The sequence below is a fragment of the Crocodylus siamensis genome, chromosome 4, assembly GCF_052110815.1.
Source record: "Crocodylus siamensis isolate JL-2025a chromosome 4, ASM5211081v1, whole genome shotgun sequence".
Taxonomy (NCBI): Eukaryota; Metazoa; Chordata; order Crocodylia; family Crocodylidae; genus Crocodylus; species Crocodylus siamensis.
In genome coordinates, this window is record NC_143398.1 from 190644139 (window position 1) to 190660533 (window position 16395).

General features: G+C 42.2%; 1 protein-coding gene across 3 annotated transcripts in view; it reads right to left on the reverse strand.

Annotated features, from left to right (window-relative positions):
- GLS (glutaminase) overlaps positions 1-16395 on the reverse strand; it is a 104176-nt gene that overhangs the window by 8698 nt on the left and 79083 nt on the right. The gene's annotated exons all lie outside the window — the stretch shown is intronic.

The window sequence follows — 16395 nt, forward strand, 5'->3', positions numbered from 1 at the left end:
ATCATTTGCATAATTCATATAATAATATGCTGAAGAAGCATTCAGGACTTGGGAGAAGAAAGGTGCTACAAGTCTCACCTGAGTGCAAAGTGAGTAAGTGTGTGGTACACTTAAAACATAATAACTGTTGCTATGTTACAGTCCAACTTTATCTAGTTTACATTTTATTAGCACCAAAATGCTTCAGTGTTAAATAGGCAGAAAAGGGACCAACAAATATACCAAGTACTATACCAACAAGTACACCCAGAGCTTTCTACTTGCTCTGTAAACAGCATTCATGGGGCACACATCATAGCTTTACCTATGTCTCTTATAAGCCAGATTCATTTCATATTCATTTTTTTACCAAGTGCTGGTTGAAGCAAAAAGATAAGGATAAAAGCCATACACATCTCAAAACCTTGTAATACATAAATAATTTAGGTATGCACAGCTGCCAACCATGGTAAAGAAGTATAAACACCAATGTGCTTCCTGTAACAGACTCAGTGGTAGGGACATTATAGTCATCAATAGTTGTTGCCTAGGACTAGATCCTAGGATTACAGAGAAATCTGCTAATTTAATTAGACTTATTTGCATTTAACACATGCTTTCATCCAAGTTGACATATAACTATCTCTTTCCCCTCCCAGTTCCATGTTAATTTGGAGAATCTAGACTGTATTTTTCCAATCACGGATGAGGCCAAAGGATTTCAATAACTAATACAAATCCAGTTAAGAGAATCTTTTAAATGAAAGCAATTTTATTTTCCTACACCTATTTGAGCAAATGGTACTTTAGAGACTCCTCATGGTTTTTTAATAGTCTCACCATCTCATCTAGCACCATAAGAAAATGTTCTATTCAGAAGATGAAACAACTTGCAATACAAAAGGTGCTTATAAGGTCCTGTACACTGGAATGGAGTATGAGGATGATCAGAGAAAGAGAGATTGAGAGTTTGTCTTGCGTAACCTAGCAAAACAAAATGTAGAGACAAGATGACTGCCGCCCATAAATACACTGGAAATGAACACTATATATGGAAATAGCCATTTAAGTCAAAGGACATTGCTGACACAGGAATAAATGGGTATAAACTGCCCATGAATAAACTCAGGGCTGGAAATTAGATTTCTGACCAGCAGAGCAGGAGGTCCTGAAGCACTGCCAACAGGAGTATTTGGGACAAAAACACCTAACTGCTTTTAAGATGTATTTAACCAATTTCTCAAATTGATTATATGAGGGGCTTCCTCAAAAAATAGTGTACGTCAGTTCAATATATGTCAAATTAACATAAATAAGCTTAGGAAAACATATCGCATTAAAAGTTACTAACAGACACATTAGATGCTCTGCAAAAGCTGATGAGGAAAACAGTAGCCAAATATTTATGTTGTTCTCAGGAGTAAGGTGAGGATGAGATAGGGTTCAGCGTAGCAATACAAACCAACTGAAAATTCTTAACTCCATTATGGTGTGGAAGATTATTAATATGAGCTCATTGCTTGCTCATCACCTGCTCAGGCAGACGGTTTGTCACAGGAGCCAGGAGATGTCTTATCAGAATCTCTCCCCCTTCCCCCTCACATAGAATTTATGCAATGGTACAGAATTGAATGTCTGATGTTTAGAAGCCCTAAATTTTGCTTAAAATAAACATTTTGCCTTCAATTTAAAACAACCGAAAATTCACCTTAAATTTAATCAAGTCTACAGATGTCTATGAGATCCTTCTACTGCATAATCCTTAATCCAGAAATATTTAAAAAGTTACACTGCTCCCAAGCCAATTCCAAAATTATAGTATCTTAATATTCCACAACAAGTTCACTAATGGTCAACTGGCGCATATTCTTTTTATTTTCTTCTCCCCTGTAATTGGGAGGTGTGAAAACATAGGATGGTATACCAGAGCTGGCTCTGATGCAGTTAACTTGCATAAAACCTGGAGTGAAGACACAGATGCCCAAGTAAGTAATCAGAGTCCCAGCTGGGCTACTTCAGGCTGAACTAAAGCCAGCGCCATGTTTTTATTGTAACTATGACTTGAATGAGGTAGATTAAAACTAGTTTTGTGACGCCTACTTACACTGCAATCACTCTTTCAGATTGCAGTGTAGACAACTTGGCCTCTGCCCCCCCCAGTCCTGCCGGTGCCACCTGCAGCCCCTGCACCCGCTCCCCAGCCCTGCTGCCCATGCAGCTGACACGTGCACGCACACACACAGGCACTCCCCGTCTCTCTTACCTGCGAGCAGCTGCCAGGTCCCATGGGCAGAGCGTGTGACAGCCAATCACCTTGGCCCACTGCTCTCCGCTCCAACCAGCTAAGCTGGAAGTGCTGGGGAAAAGCCAGAGGCACAGCAAAAACCCAGACATTTGCTTGCATTTTAAAAACCCGCCAAGATAGGAGGACAGGGGGCCAAAAAAGAGACCGTGTCTGGGAAAACCCAGACATATGGTAATCCTACTCTAGAGTGCTAGAAAACATACTGTGGACACAAACCAACTGCTTTCAACAAAGTTTCGCCCACTTATTATTCTTCCTGGTTTCAGTATTTCTTCAGATGAGACATAACAATTAAGATGTATTTAAAAACAAACAAACAAACAACTGTTAGAGATGGCCTCCGTGGCTAAGTACAGACAGTCAAAATGCCAGAGGCTGAATCTATTCAAACTTGGCAGTTAGTCTAAACTGTACAGATTGAACTGATAAGCAAGTGAAAAAGACATTCGCTTTTGATTTCAGAAATGCAGCCACATGGCTGCAGTGGCCCAGACCAGAAGCCGGGGGCCGCTAGAGCAGTACTTCTCAACCTGTGGGTCGTGACTAGTGTTCCACTTTTTCAGTTTTTACCGATTTTCACGGATAAGTTCCCCGATTTTGTTTACTGAAGTTATATGGTTTTTACTGATTTACACCCATTTTTCAGTTCACTCAATTTTACCAGATACAGCAAAATCCCTGTTAACCAGCACAAGTGGGGAATGGCTGCAGGGTACCAGTAAGCTAAAAGTGCTGGTACCTGAGGCACAGGTTTCCGGCTGGACGCAGGGGAATGTCGGAGGGGTTGCAGCAACCACATGCGGAAACAGGGGCAGTGGCCGCACAGGGGCCAGGGGAGGGTGGCTGGAGCTGCTGCCTTGGGGGCAGGGGGCTTCTGGCTTGACCCCAGAAGGGGGCCGCAGGAATTGCTCCCAGAGCGGGCGCGTCCCAGCCGCACCCTGGCAGCTCCAGCTGTGGCCCTGCTCCTGGTGCTGGGAGCCCCGCTAGGGAGGCAGGCAGGAGAGCCTGGCCCTGCTCCCTGCAGCAGGCACTGTACCTGGCTGCTCTGCACAGGCCCACAGGGTTGGAGCCACTGTCCAGGAGCGCAGGACTCCCAGCTCTGACCCTGCACAAGGCTGGAGGTGCCAGTGCTGGGATCGGGACCCCCTGACACCCAGCCTCCGTGTCCGGCTGCACACCACTCCCCCACCCCCCCGGCCCCTAGGCTATGCCGTGCCATGGTGCAGGCAGGTTGTGCTCCCAGAGCCGCTGCAGCAGGGGTGGGGGTGAGCAGAGACAAGCTGCACCGTGCCCCACGCCCCCCAGGGCTCCGTTTGTTCCCACTCACCCCGGCTCCTGCTGCAGCGGTCCTGGGAGCAGCCGATGTCAGCTCTCTGCACCAAGGCACAGTATATCCTAGCAGCTGCAGGCAGCTGGTGTTGGCCACCCCCGGGGCCACTGCAGCAAGGGCTAGGGTGAATGGGGACAAGGTACCTCGTGCCCCCCGGGGTTCCACTTGTTTCCACTCACCCCAGCCCCTGCTGCAGGAGCTCCGGGAACAGCCAGTGCCAGCTGCAGAGGAAACTGTAAGTCAGCGGGTGTGGGGCGGGGGTGGGGGTGGCTCTTGCCGCTACATGCACCCCAGAAGGGCTGTGCCAGACTCTTTCCAGGGGGTGTATTTCCCCAGATCTGCAGGCAGGATGACAGCAGGCTGCCACCCACCTCGAACACCGTGAAGAGCCAAGTGCTGCCACCAGCCCCAGCATACAGCAGCAGGCTGCTCTCATCCTATGCACAGATCCAGGGGCATGTACCCCCCAGGAAGAGCCCAGCACAACTCCCCAGCCCCCATCCCTCCCAGGGTGCAGTAGCAGCAAGAGCCGCTCCCCCTCACCCCGCACCCAGTGACAGTTCCTTCCACTTTGCTCCCTGCTGCAGCCCCAGAAGCGGCCAAATGACTGCGCTGCGCCCCCCGCCCCCTCCCCTAGTCCCGGCCTTACTCCCTCCCTCCTTCTCTGCCTTGGGAACGTATTATTATTTCCCTGATTTAAACCATTTTTTTTTCCTTTTTATTCTTTTTATCCCTATTTAAACCTGTTTTTTTTTTATGTTTGGAAAATAAACCCTGAAAAATCCCTGGATTTTTTAATTTCTTTTAAATAAAAACTGAAAACATGGAACACTAGTCATGACCCAAAAGTGGGTATGAATATATGAAAGGGTCGCGAACTTTAAATTTTAAAAATGGGTTAACAAACTTTAAAAACAGATTCTCCTTTAAACAAGAAAAATGTGGGAAACAGTAGCTTTTCCCTTGCAGGCTTGCAGCGTTCCAGCCTGCAAAAAGCTGTTTGTGGGCCCCCATACACACCCTGCTGCCCCACACACTGGGAGACTGGGGTGGAGGTAGCATGTTAGGAGTGAGGGGCAGTGGGTCAGGAGTGGCCACTGATGTTTACAAACGGGTCCTCATACGAAAAAGGTTGAGAACCACTGCACTAGAGGACACCTCCCTGCTCCACTGCAGCAGACAAGCTTGAGCCAAGGCTAGTCTGCCCAACCTCTGAGGGTGGGTTTGCAGGGAAGGTGCAAAGCATCCTGGGATAATGGGGGCAGAGCTAATTTGAATCTGGAAGGGATCTGGGACAAAAATTCAATAAACTGATTTAACCTAAATCAGTTAAATCTGATACATCTATCCAGGTTTATCTTAAACCAGTTTCAACCATTTTGAAAGAGGTTTATATGCATTGAACTTGTTGCCTTACAGATTTGAACCAGTTTCCAATCACTTACACCAGTTTGTGTGTAATTTTTGTCCCTCACCCAGCACAAAGTGTCAGGCACAAAATACACACTGTGGATGCAGTTAACACATTTAATAATACAGCCAAGAACATATTGATTTTTCATTTTAAAGGTACTATGTCATCATGAGCACACTCCTCTATACTGGATGTTATCTTCCTGTAGCACAGGGGTGGGCAAAATGGTGGATATGGCCAGCGGCTAGACTCCATTTCCCAGCAGCCGCTGCCCACATCACTGGAGCCAGTTTCCACGGAGACCCCAGGAGCTGTGGGGCTGTGATAGTGCAGGGCCAGGGCCAGGGTTTTCATGGAGACTTGCCCAAGCAGTGCTGGCAGGGCATTCGGCATGTAGCTGCTCCAGGGCCAGGATTTTGCGGCAGTGACAGCGTGGTCCAGAGTTGCAATCTGCTGCCTACACCATGCTGTCCAGGGTGTGCGGACAGTGGACCACAGCTATGCCCCAGCTTCAACCCATGCTGTCCCTGCCGCAAGATCACAGCCCTGGCCCTGGAGCAGCTCCCCACCCAGTCACAGGTCTTGCTGGTGCTGCCTTGGTCAGTCTCCATGGAAATCCTGGCCCTGCACTGTCAAAGACCTGCTGCACCTGGGGTCTCCACTGAAACCTGCCACAGCAATATGGGCAAGGGCTGCTGGGAAATCAAGTCCACAGTGGGCCCAATCAAGCCCGTGGGTCAGACTCTGCCCGCAACTGCTCTAGTAGATGATAAAATGGACAAGAGACATTTTTTGTCTTGCCCAAGAACTCTGGGAGTTACTGCCAAACAGTAACAAAGACCTGGAGCTCCCAGATACTAAAATGGAAACCTGGTTCACATCCTTACTATTTTCAGTTCCACAATCAGCCACATCTCAAACTTTTTAAAACTGTTTTTACTTAAATTTTTTAAAATGCGTGAGCTGACTCACCTATTAAGAGTGGCTTAGTATTTAAGCATAAAACCCAATTTAGCAGTCTCAGCAGGTGCCCCTGTCTTTGACTTCAGGCAGCACATATTTCATGCTTTAAACAATGCTCGCTCCCCTTTTCCATCCCCTACCCCCAAAAAGAAAGAAAGAAATATTTGAACCAAAAAAAAAAAAGAATAAGAAAGAGATGAAGTCCCAGCACTAGTAGCCTTTTCAAAGGGCCAATACAGAAATAATAGCAATGAAGGTAAATACATAAGAACAAAAGGAAGGTGGTAGAACCAAATGAGAGCAAATAGAAAAGAAAAACAGAGCCAGAGCCAAGAAAAAAAAATAAAGATCCAAAACATAGTAAAGACAAATACCCCTTTCTTGCCTTATATAATACCTGCTACAAAGGTTCAGCTAAACCTTAGATTCCAAGTGGAGAAAAAAGCCTGGAAAAGTCATCACAAATCAAGTGTAGAAACAGATATAGGAAGTTTTACAAATGCTATAATGGAGCTGGCAAACATGAAATGAGAGTAATAAGAGATGTCTTGTCAAATACTGTCATTCAGATTTACTTAAGGTTCTCTGTTTGCACTGGAGATATTAATAAACCTGCTCGACTGTGCTGCTCCTCCAGACCCCAAATAAACAGCATATAAATTATGGTGCATCTCTCCTGGCACCAGGAAGCAAACAGATGCTGTCTCATCAGTTCAGGGAGCATGCCCTTGTGAAAACGTAGATACATAATTTCTCAAACAGCTTAGAAAGGAAAATGTTCATCAGGATAGTGAGCATGGTGACACTTCACCTGCAGCGTAACTAAAAATGAGACACTTTACTCCAGCACTGATGAAATTAGACCAAGTTGGGGTCATTCAGTTATTACAAATGGACTAGACTGCAATGATTCTATTTTATATAAAGCTGCCACAGGACTTGTACTGGCCAGTGTATTTGTAATAAGAAAAAAAAATTTCTATCTGGGCTGCAGACTCAAATTCAGCCCATCGTAGTTGTGACTGGAAGTTATTACATTCCAATAGCCATTCTGTCCTACATAAAAAATTCCGCAGTCACTCTATTTCCTAGCAGACAACTGTCAGTTGTCACAGAAACTACCACCAGAACTGGCACTCTTATTATCAGTCTTGGAAGCTGACTATGGAAGGGGCCCGGAGAGAGCTGCTACCTTTGCTCATTGCTAAACATGGTTCCCACAGATAAAACTAGCAAAGAATCTCGTACTGCTGCTCTTGTACAATTGTTTTTTCTTCACTTCTCTTCCTATTGCATAATGAAAAATACTGGCTAAATTGTATATCACATGCTAACCTTTAAATAAAAGCAACTGTTTAGCAACGATTAAAAAAAAAAATTTTAAAACCCCAAATTCCCAAGGTAGAAGGATTTTTCAATACCACAAAATGGTATGCACTCGGACATTTATAAAGCAAAACTTTACCAGAATAGTCTGTTCCTCAAAACCAGAAGACTAAAATTCAATTAATGTTGTACAGATCCCCTGGGGTAGAGTAGATCTCCCCAGCAGTACAAGCCAACACTGTTGAAGTATGTTTGTTCTTCAGTGTAATTGGACTAACACTAAAATTTAACTAAATTTCCAACTGAGTCAAAGAAACATGTAAAAAAGGTTGTTTGCATTCATTCTGTTAGAAGGAAATCAAAAGGGCAGGTTCAATATTTCTACAGTATAAAAATTGTATCAGTTACATTACAGTTTTGGCCTCAAAGGCAAGGTGAACACCCTGAATTTCTGCAGCCCCTTCACAACTCCCTGTATCTGTTTCAGAAGATAAGAACTAAACTGCTGTACGTGCAGGAAAAAAACAATATGCCTTTGGAAAAAAAATTTAGCTCAAAGCTGGATTAATTCCATCGGAAGCTCTTAACCAAGAAGGTCACTGCACCCAGACTTTAATCTACTACTGTGTGTCCTGCTTTCCTGAGAGTCCTCCTGTGCTCTTTGGAAAGCATTACACCATCTTTCATTAACTATTATTATCACTGGCTTTAATATTTTCTAGGTAATCCTCTTGTGGGCTGCAGTCAAGAACAACATTAATGCATCTGTTGATAGACTCTGGCTGATGGAATCACACTGGGGTTTCCAAAGTCTGTCCTTTCCAAAGTCCTTGCACGATAGTGAAACAATTTCAAATTTTAATCTTTGCAGGTTGCTCAATATTAGAGGGGAGATGCAAATCTGTCTGTTCTGTGGATTGCAGGGGTTTGTTTGCCTCAGGGAGACCAGTCAGAGGCAACCATCTTTACTGTACAAAATAAAGGGCTTGTCTAAAGGTTTTCAAGCAGAACAATGACAGGAGACAACACCAAAGAGCCTGACCTACTGCTGGGAGTGCACATGAACACACACACACCCCTACTCACCCACCACTCAACGTACAGCATCAGTAACTTGACACCTTGCCTGCATTTGTATTTTAATATGATGGATGTATCATCTTCAAGTATAATACGCAGAAAAACCTGCAGTCACACTCCCTCAGCACTAAGGTATAAACCACATAATAAGACTTGGAACAGGTCTTAAGAGAAATTCCCCCTCAAAAATATTTTTATCTGAGCCTGCAGGGACCTCAGGCTCCTCTCTTTCACCTTTGGTGAAACACTCAACTTCCTTGTGGGCCAGGGGATAAGAAACTCAGGAAGACCAGGCATGTGGACCTCACTGCAGGCATCATGCAAGTGTGAACAGCATATGCTTTTTCACCTCTTCTGAGCAGCCCACAGACCCAGGGGTAAACTGAGATGAAAATGTCAAGTTGCAGCAATGCAGCAAGTGGCCAAGACTTGTACCCATTTAATAGTTTAGTGCATCAATAAACTAGAAGCAGGATTCAGGAAGGGTACCCCTCAAAGGTAGTAAAGAAAGAATTTGGGGTTGCTAATGCTTGGTATAGCGAGAGGCCAATCCCCTAAGCACACCCTCAATCTTCATGTAAGAAGGGCCGTTAAAGGTCCCAAGTGGGATTAGGCTAAAAGTATGTAGGAGTGCCAGTTCATGGTAGTCCCCCTCCCAAAAGGAAGATGACTTGCACCAGAAGAGGTACTTGCAGCCTAATTTAACTATATTCTCAGTGTCAAGTCAGCTTTCTTGCAGCATCTAGAACAACAATCACGGACTTTCTGAAGCCAAAATCAATGCCTCTAAATTTCCCTCATCATCCGTGTGAGAGATTTACTAAAGGTTATTTCTAGGCTGCAGGTCAGGCTGGAAGAATGCACTTGGTTTCCATTTCACTACCTGACTAGGTAGAAGAGCTGGGTGATCTCTTCTTTGTGTTCTTACTCTTGGTTCATACCTCAGCCTGCTCAGTTGTCTTTGGTTGGCAGCTGTGACATAATCATACTGACATGGACAAGTGCACAGTCTGCCAAATAATGTTGTGTGTGCATCAATGGTCTGTATTGAGAGAGGAATGTTGCAACAGCTGTTATACTTGCTGAGCTTTTACACCTATTGTTAACAGGATATGCCATCACTAATCCAGCTCAGAGCTGGATTAACTCTAAAATTCAAAAAATAGATTCTGAGCTGTCTCAAATAAGTGTCTGGTGAACCAGGATTAATGTTTCATATTGAGGGGATAGATAAACCACTAGTCTACCTGTCTTCTCAGCTCTCTGGATAACCTGATAAGTAGAGAAATGGATGATCTCTGAGGATGGCCAAATTCTGCATATGCCCAAATTAGTTCCATTCAACAGAAGAAGGGGCAGTGTCTCAATGCAACTGTACAAAGTATCAAACATTCAAATTTACCTAGATCTAAGCCATCATGGACATTTTTTGTAACCTGTGCTTAAAGCTATCCCTTATAAATATTTAGCACAAAAATAAAAATAAAATAAAGAACAAGGTAACTATCATTCCATGGCTTAGCCTTGGTGGGGGGTGGAGGAGAATCAGGTTTAAAACTGATACTTTAGCAGTGAACAGATTTTTAAACCCTAGAATGTGCCAACATAAGCCATATGGAGCAGCTGCTAAGATCTCTCCTGAATCAGAAAAAAATAAATTGCAGCATAAAGCCAAAAATTAAATAAGGATTAAGAAACTAACCTCTGCCTCCTATTTTTTAAAGACTTAGTCTAAGCTTCTGATTATTGTAAATCTGAATATAGTCTATAAATCAAATGTTTCCAATGTGTAAGGGTCTGGAATCAAACAGTACAGAAAACAGCTCTGAAATCTACAAGTGGTTAGGGGGAGGCAGTTTTTCAATCTGTGTGTAGAGATTAATAACAATAAGTGAGAAAAGGCAGAAAGGGGAAAAAGAAGTCAGGAGGTTCCGTATGAAGGATATGAAAGGCTCAAACATAAGATTGTACCAGTTAGTATTATATATCATTTTACACTGCAATTCTCCTTCCTAGCTCATGTTAGTTAGTTGGTATGGGTAGCTGATGTCTAAGTGTATACAGACTGCCATATTTTCTCATGTACAATGCACCCTGGAATAAGATATGCATCTTGATTCTGAAAGGCAGAATGAAGGGGTTGGATGGGGGTATGGGGAGTATCTTTGTGCTGAGTAATTGAGTAGCAATAGTTATGGAGCCAAGCCTGCTCATTTTTCTACTCCTTGTAAATCACTGCAGACTTTGCTTTTGCCTGTTAAGCAGCAGAAACTGCTCTTGCCATACTTCCTTGCATATAATGTGCGCATTTCCAGCAGGTGGGTTTTGGAAAAAATGTATGATGTATGCAATAAAATACAGTAGTCAAATGTTCTCTTAAAATATAACATTTTTAAGATAAATTATGTTTTTGGAAATTCCTTCTTCAGACTGATACCCACTAGGCATAGTTGCTACAGCTTTCGCCAGAAGATTATAATAGCTTAGAATTAATTCTTTGTTAAGAAGTAAAAATATTTCTTTGTAATCAGGTCTCAATTATAATACTGATTTTCAAACATTAAAAGCTGTTGGGTAGAATTTTCAAATGCACTCTACTGGCCTAAGTCTGTTCCACTACAGTCTCAGTGATAGTTTTTAAAACTGACCATTTCTTTTGTTCTCACTGTGAAAACTGCATCATAAGTGAGTAAAGAAACAGGTTTAATGTATCATTTAAGATCACACATTGCCATTTGTATAATCTGTACATATCCCAGGACCTCAGCAGATGGATCAATATTAATGGTATTTCCAAACAGCATGATGAACATAGATGGGGTAACTAATTTACCTGTGGTCACATAGCATTTCAAATAGCATGGAATGGAAACAAATCCAGGGTAATCCCAGTAGGTAATATGAACAAGGAGATGCTGTCAGAATTCTTACTCTAATAATATGAATCATCTGAATACTCAGTTGTGTTCAAGGTAAACATTTTGAACAGGGAACTGAGCACAAGGCTTAGCTCTCCATAAGAAGACAGTCAGCACCAATACCCCAATCAGAAGTTTCTTGTTAGAGAAATCAGATGCTCGAAATACAAATCTGCAGTTCTACTATTTTGTGTCTGATGCTGAATGTATTTGCTACATAATATTTGCACTGTTCATTAAACCCAGATAGATTTCATAGACATTAGGGGCTGGAAGTGACCACATGAGATCATCGAGTCCAGCCCCGACACCATAGGCAGGAAGTCAGCTGGGATCAAGCTACCGCAGCAAGAAATACACCCACCTTTTTTTGAAAGAATCCAGAGCAGGTGCTTCCGCCACCTCTGGGGGGAATTTGTTCTGGTCCCTGGACACTCGCACTGTAAAGAACTTTTTTGATATGTCTATTCTAAATTGGGCTCCTAGAGTTTATGACTGTTAGACCTTGTTATCCCTTGGGGAGCTCTGAGAACAGCTGTTCTCCCAGGTCCTGATGCACCCCTCTTATATAATTGTAGGCTGCCACCAAGTCCCCCCTGAGCCTTCTCTTTTTCAGACTGAAGAGTCCCACGTCCTTCAGCCTCTCCTCGTACAGCCTTCCCTCGAGGCCTTGGATTGTAAAAGTGGCTCTCTCTGAACTCTCAAGCTTCTCCACATCCCTCTTGAAGTGGGGGGCCCAATACTGGAAGCAGTACTCCAGCTGTGGTCTCACCATGGCCGAGTAAGGTGGGAGGATGACTTCCCTGGTTTTGCTTGAGCTGCATCAGTAGATGCACACGAGTTTGGTTTGCTTTGCCAGCCACAGCATCGCAATGGTGGCTAATATTCATCTTGTGGTCAACCAAGACCCCCAAGTCCCTTTCAATTGTGGTGCTAGTGAGCATAGCACTGTGAAGCCTGTAAGTACGTTGAAGGTTCTTCCTACCGAGGTGCAGCACCTTACACTTCTCTACACTGAAGGCCATCAGGTTTTGGTTGGCCTACCTTGACAGCATGTCCAAATCGGCCTGTATCCCTAGCCTGTCCTGCGGCGTAACCACCCTCCCCCATAATTCAGTATCATCCACAACCTTGGCCAGTTTGCATCTGACTCCCGAATCCAAATATTTAAATGAAGATGTTAAAGAGTACCGGCCCAACTACCGAGCCCTGAGGGACTCCCACTGGTCGCCCTGCACCACGTTGATTTGTTGCCATCAACTAGTACTCTTTGGGTCCGACCCCACAGACAGCTGCCTAGCCATCGGACCATATGATGATGAAGGCCACAGTTCACCAGCTTAAGCATAAGGACATCATGGGGAACTAGATCAAAGGTTTTCTTGAAATCCAAATATATAAAGTCCATGTCATCTCCCTTGCCCAGCGCACGTTACCTAGTCACAGAAGGAGATGAGGTTGGTCAGGCAAGACCCACCAGTCACAAAGCCATGCTGGCTGGCATTCAGATGCTTGCCTTCCGTTAGACTGGTGTTGATGGATCCTTTAACAATGTTTTCCAGGAATAAGGAATCCATAGTCTCAAAACATTATGACTTGCTGCATTTCTTTTGAGTTCTTTGCAACAGGAGAACTGCTGTTTTTATTTTTTCATAGTTAAATAATAAGTAAAACCTAAGAGCTGCCATTTTTTCAAGGAATGCCTTGAGTCTTAAAAGATCGAAAATTGCTGTTTTACATGGTGGCGGGGAGGGAGGGTTTGTTTCATTCTCCTTTTCTGTCTATTTTCTTCACTGTTGTCCCTAAATTCTTGAATCTAAGTTCAAAGTACAAAAAAAGTCATTACTTGTTGATTCCGAGATGTATTTTTTTACTGAATTAAACCCTCTCTCCCACGCTGTGCATTTCACTCTACTAGTCTCCTTTAATAATACATCCTCCCATATACTCTCTTTTCCTCTAGGTGGCACAAGCTCAAACTTTTTCTTCCAAGCTGGGTTTTAGCTTGCTACAGAGAATTCTACCCACTTCAATGGCATTAACTTCAAAAGCTGTTGGTGTAGCATTTGTTTTTGTAGCTAGGGCTGTAGCACTAACGTTCAAAGCCACTACCCATGGAGTTAGTTTGGGAGCCATCACTGTGCAAGTAACTTGAAATGCTGCTTGCAGAGCACTTAATCACATTAGTTTAAGCTGTTGATAGAGAATACACTGACCTACCAACACTATTCAGCAATCTTTATTTGCTTGCAATAATTGTCTTACATTTTAATTACACACATCACAATATTTTAAGTGTGGGTAATGTTACTTAACCTATGACTCAGCAATGTGACTGTAGTACATACATAACTTCAAACTAATTAGTGGGGTACTTGCTAACAATATAGCTGTGGCAACATGAACAAGCAGATTACACAGCTTGCATGCAACAAGTTCTGTGCTGCCAGATACAGTGGTAGCAGTTCAACATTAGTGTGGATATCTCTAAACAACTGCAGTCATACCACTGTGACAGCAGTATAAATATAAGTCTGTGCTGTCTTCCCTTTGCCAAGACCGCTAGGAGTCTGAATGCTGTAGAAGAATAGCTAAGGACAGATGCAGATAATATTATATACCAGTTCAGGAACCATTATATTTTATTAATTATATACTTCTAAAGATGAACTGTATACCAGTATTACAAATAAAACTACCTCATAGCCCCAAGTTATTCATCTGAATCCATACCTGGATAGAGATGATAATCAGCGTCTTCTGACAGCTGCTGTGTATGCTTTGTGAAATGAGTTTCAGACTAGTTCATAGGTGAAAAATGCCCACATATAAAACAGTCAGTTTACATAGATGACCATCCAGTTTCCAAAAGGGTAAGAACTTGCACTACATAGGGAATGAGCTGTCTTTCATCCTGTTTCATGTCAGCATTTAGGCTAGAGCTTGACAAAAACTGTTTGGCTTCGCTGGCAATTTCAAAATACCTTGTAAGAAAAACAAATTTAAAGAGTTCTGGCAAATCATTTTTTAAACAAATCATGTTTTGAATTGATCAAAAGGATTCATTTGGTTGAAGTTAAATAAAGGCAAAAACAATTTTAAAAGAAATGGTTTCAAACAAATGATCAATGGAAAAAAAACAACAGTAAACCTGGCAAGTTTTTTGTTTTTTTTTTAAAGTAATACATTTGGTATAACTCCTATGCATTCATATATTATTTTGGTGTTCACACATCCACATTTTCTGCCAAAAAGTTTCATGCAAAATAATTCCCCCCAGCTCTGAGGAACAATACCAGAATGGCATTAAAAAACCCTTCACTGTAGACTACGCTTTACCTCTTATAAACTGTACCTGTCTAATGCATTAAAAGCAAAAGAGCTGAAGTCCTCCAGCAGTAGAACTCTGAAAATAATTAACATAAAATTTGGTTCAGTAGCAGCATGAACTGTAGATCTCACTCCCACTTTTTTCAAGCTGAAACTATTTAATACATACCATGTATATTTCAAACTCACTGTTCACCAAAAAAATGTGCCCACCTATATCAAAAAAGGAAGCCACACCTAGATGTTTTATGCACTTACAACAAGGACCCACTTACATTCTATAGACTATATTTTGTCCTGTAATGGGTGCTTTTACAGGCAGTAACAGTGATTTATTTGGAAACATACACTTCTGTAAAGGTTTCACAATTACTAAAATGCAATGCATTAAGGACAAAATGAGTAAGGAGGTAAGGGAGCCTAGTGTTGCACTCCAGTTTTTTAAGTTCCCACCTAGGATCAATTACAACCCGTGAGCTTCCACAGTGTTTCAGCCCAGTTTGGGCATACTGCTGTATGTGAACTGACTGGATGTTGTAATGTTTTATCTACATTTTCGGTAGCTCTACAAGAGGTTCTTTCAGCTCTGGATAGAGCAATAAATGTGTTAAAAATAAACTAAACAAACAGGTCCATGCTACCTACTCAGCTGGTTCCTAGAATGATATTCTGACAGGCGGGTATTTTCTTCACACTAGATTTTATGGACTTGGAAAACTTGCTAAGATAGCATAAGGACTTGAAAACAACATGTGCAAGACTCATCTCCCACCTACTGCTGCATGACTGACTTGTATGCCTCATTATTTTAAAAATACAACAATGGTGTGATAGCAAAAAGAGCTGACCTTACCCCCAATATACCTGGAGCTATGATGCAAGAGCTAAAAGTGAATTCATGCTTTGCTGTAGCAGCCTCTGGTCCTAGAAACTGTGTATAGATACTACAATGTACAAATGTGCATATCTAGGTAATAACCTAACCTCAAACAGGTTAAAAAAATAACCCTGCACAAAACCCCTCACCCTAGGAGCCCCTGTTATTCATGAAAAATCTCAATCATCTGAAATATTAACCGAAAGAAAGGCAGAACCATGCATTTCAAGGAGTCAAAATGAAACTTAGAACATATAAACATGAACATGGCTCAAGGGCAGGACCGAGTCAGGAGAGATTGATTCTAGTCCCATGTTCAACTAAGGCATCACATCATGTCTTTGGGTAACCAGTTCAATATTTTTCCAGTTTGTTAAAGAGAAACAAAGAATACCATCTTTCCTAAAGAATGCCAAGATCCATGAATAAATTATATGTAACACTATTTTGAAGTTGATTTGTTCAAGTTCTCCATTGAATTCATATCCAGTACAAAAATGTTTAAAAGTTCATTTTTAGGTCTTAATGTTTCACAGATGGCTGAAGGCAAGCTAATGCTATATATCAATTAATATCAAAAGTCATCTCTTACAAATATAGAGACTACTGAGCAAAAGTTCTTCAAAGAATGGTGATAACTGAAGGACTGCAGTGAAATTGAAGACAAATCAAGCACTACCATTTGGGTACCAATCAGTTCTAAAGAAAAAGTTAGTTCAAAACATTAATAAACTAGTTACTGGGAAAAGACAAGTTTGGTAAGAACAGTTTCATCCACATAATAGATTAAAGGAAATGAAATGATAACTTACCTTGAAATAACTGTGATTCTTTAAAATTATACTGCCTCCATGTAGTCTACTCATACAATAC